General features: G+C 46.3%; 1 pseudogene; it reads right to left on the reverse strand.

The window, feature by feature from the left end:
- Nucleotides 1-2,491: 2,491 nt before the first annotated feature.
- On the reverse strand, nucleotides 2,492-2,823 carry LOC102820524 (annotated as a pseudogene).
- Nucleotides 2,824-3,508: the final 685 nt, after the last annotated feature.

Here is a 3,508-nt window from a genome sequence, read left to right on the forward strand (position 1 = left end):
TATCTCTCTCTCTCTATATATATATATGTGTAAAGATTTACACCCTCGGAAACCCTGTACAGGGTCGCTATGGGTCGGTTCCGACTCCACGGCATATAACAACAACAACATATATATTTAAAGCAAAACAATGTTTTCATTTTAAGAATGTTCCTGCATATTCCTAGAATTTCATTTCCCTCCCAAGGTATTTTTTTCCAGGAAAAAAACGTGGTATTTCTTTTCTTTCAAATGTCTACAGGCAAAACACAAGGACAACAGCAAAAAACTGACTAACTAGTGTGGTGCCATCTTTGTTGCTCAGTTGTCCTGGGAGTCAGGGCACAGCCCTGAAGGTCTTTGAGTTATGTTCCCCGGAATTTAAGTGTGAGGGTCCTAGTATTACAAAGGAGAGAAAACCCCAAATACTGTTCAACTAAGAGTTACATCAGAACCATAGGCATCACCCTGAGAGGCATAGAAGACAAAGATGCAAACTTTTTTGATGGAAGAAAAGCCAGTGTGTAGAGCAGGCTTCTTGTGTTTGTTGTGGTAGGTAGGGAAAATACTGGAAGCTGTTTGCCCCAGCACTGGCATTTCTGCAGGCCTTGGTTGTTGGGGAGTCCTGGTATGGTGCTGTAGGATAAATACTACACCTCATAGTTGGTTTGAATTGCAAGGTTGGCAGTTCAAACTCACCAGCTGCTCCTCAGAAAGCCTATACAGAGTCACTATAAGACAAAACCAACTCGATGGCACTTAACAGCAACAACAGGCTGTTGGGAAGGAACTTAGGCTGCTAACCACAAAATCAGGAGTTGGAATTCATCAGCCACTCCACAGGAGAAAGATGAGGCTTTCTGCCCCCATAAAGAAAAACAGCCACGGATACCCTATGTAGGGTCTCTATGAGTTAGAACCACCGACTCAATGGCACACAACAACAGCAGGGCTGTTGCAAGCTTGGCAGCCTGTCAAGGTGGAGGGGGTTGTGAGAGTTTGATAGTAACACCTGGAATCTTTTCTTTCTTTCTTTCTTTTTTTTCCCCCAGAAAAATAAAAACCACATGTGTAACTAAGGGGACGCATGCCATTCCAGGGAGAATTTCTTACTCATACCTGAGCGGAATCAGAATCTTCTGTGAACTTTGTTCCTGTCTTCCTGGCCTTATGCTAATGATGCGGGTGTTTTGTTGTTTGTGGCCACCACAGAGCCCTCCTGGAAATGAAGGGAGGGGACAGCTTTGGAAAGATGAAGGCCAAGAGGAACCAGGCCTCCCACTGGCCTGGGCAGGCGTGAGACTAAAAGGAAAGCACACAAACTTATGGAAGCTACAGGGAAAAGCAGGCTTCTGAATTGAAAGCAGGCTGTGCTCCAGCACTGGGGAATGTAATGGATTCCTGCTCTCATAGAAGCCCTTTGCTCCTTAGCGTGGGCTACTGATCTCTGACCTGAAGGCCTCTCTTTTCCTCAGGGTCAAGGACCAGTCCAGGACGGTGTCCCATTTAAGTCTTTCCTGAAACACCACTGCCAATCTGGGACCACATCAGCTTAGCCGAGTGTCTCACAAACCTTGATAGAACAAAACCCCACCAGAACTCTACTGCTCCCTAACACAGCACCTCCCCCCCTGCAATCTGTGAAGCCCTCACTACTTGTCACGACTCTCTCTGGGGGTCTCAAAGTTATAAAAAGGGGAACTTGGACCCCTTTTTATAACTCTTCCAATTCCCAGTGCCTGCCCAATACAAAGCACACGTCTTCAGTGGCCTGGTCCCATGCTGCAGGACTAGTTGGGGTTCTAGACAGATTGAGCTAATAAGTGGGCAAACACCTATGTGGCACCTTTCTAACCATGTGCTACAGGCTTGCACAGGCCTAATCTTATTTGATTCACAGAACCATCTTCCAAGACAGAGGATATTATTCTTGTTTAAAACAACCCAGATACCTGGAGCTCAGGGAGATTAGGTGACTTGCAATCTTTTTTAAAATGGGTTCTATGGAACACCAGCGGCATGGGGAAAATGTTAGAAAATGTTAGATAACATCATATACCATACTCCCCAACCAGAGAGTCATACTGTTGTTGTTGATGGTGGTGGTGGTTGAGTTGCCTCTTACTCATGGCACCCTTATGTATAACACAATGAAATATTGCCTGGTCCTGAGCCAGCTGCATGATTAATGAGTCAGTGAGTTTAAGTCCACGGTTGTGGCTTTGGTGCCCATCCATGTCATGGAGGGGTGCCCTCATTTTTGATGACCAAACATTATGCTTTTCTGGTGACATACCCAAAGTTACTGGTTGAAGTATTCCCATTTTTGCTTCTGAAGAACATTCTGATTGTATTTCTCTCCCTCCCTCCCTCTCTCCCTTCCTTCCTTCCTTCCTTCTATCTCTCTCTCTCTCTCTCTCTCTCTCTCTCTCTCTCTCTCTCTCTCTCTCGGAGGAAGTTGTCTTTATTGTTCTGGGGCAGTGGGCATTCAGGAACTCTTGGTGGGGTGGGTCTACTTCTCTTCACCAAAATGGCTGAACAAGATTGCGCTGGCTTTGTGCATCGTGGCCATGCACAGAACAGGCAGGTACTTGCTCTCGCGGATCATGTGCCGATGCTGCTGAGTGTGACCCAGGCGATCTTGTTACTGGTGGTCAGCATGGAGGACGTGGCCAGTTTCTGCTGGCCTGACCTACGTTTCAGGACTACCATAACACCTTTGAGGCCGGTGGCCTGTTCCACACCCACAGTTTTGTGGTCAATCAGTTGTAACTTCAGGTTATTGGGCTCAGTGCTATACCTCTGCTTGTTCCTCTTGATCAGGAAACTGGAGCACTGTCTCATTGCAGGTGCTAGGACATGGTGGCAGCTCCTGTCCCTGCAGCGACTGGAGACGGAAAGAGCTGATTGGATTTCTTCTAAGGCGGGTTTACTTGTTCTTTTGTCAGAATGTACATTGTTGTTGTTTAGTGCCCTTGAGTCGGTACCGACCCATAGCGACCTTATGCACAGTAGAAAGAAACACTGCCCAATCCTGGGCCAACCTCACTACTGTTGCCACGCTGGAGTCCATCGATGCTGCCACTTGGCCAATCCATCTTGTTGGGGGTCTTCCTCTTTTTCTCTGATCCTCGTGTACATATACACACATTAAAGGCTCTAAGAAGAGTTACACTTTTTTTCTTTCAAAGCATTTTCCTAACTTATTTGACCATAGAACATTTTCCAGCAAAAATTCACTCCATCTCTAAATGTCCATGAGAGGAGCAAACTTTCTGCCCCAATTGACGAAGGACTTGATCATGTAACTTGTTTTGGCTAATGGAATGAGGGAGATGGTAACGGTGGGGCAGTTTCAAAGCTAGACTTGAAGAGGCATTGCATCTTTCTCTTTGTCCCGTTTGTGTTTATCTGTCCTCCATGAGAAGGATATTCCCCAAGTGGCTGCTTCCCTTACACTCTGGGCCTCCAAATGAAACCCAATGAGCAGAGACACCTCAGCCAACCTGCAGGTGCATGAGTCAAAAAA

The sequence above is a fragment of the Chrysochloris asiatica genome, unplaced genomic scaffold (assembly GCF_000296735.1).
Source record: "Chrysochloris asiatica unplaced genomic scaffold, ChrAsi1.0 scaffold00062, whole genome shotgun sequence".
Taxonomy (NCBI): Eukaryota; Metazoa; Chordata; class Mammalia; order Afrosoricida; family Chrysochloridae; genus Chrysochloris; species Chrysochloris asiatica.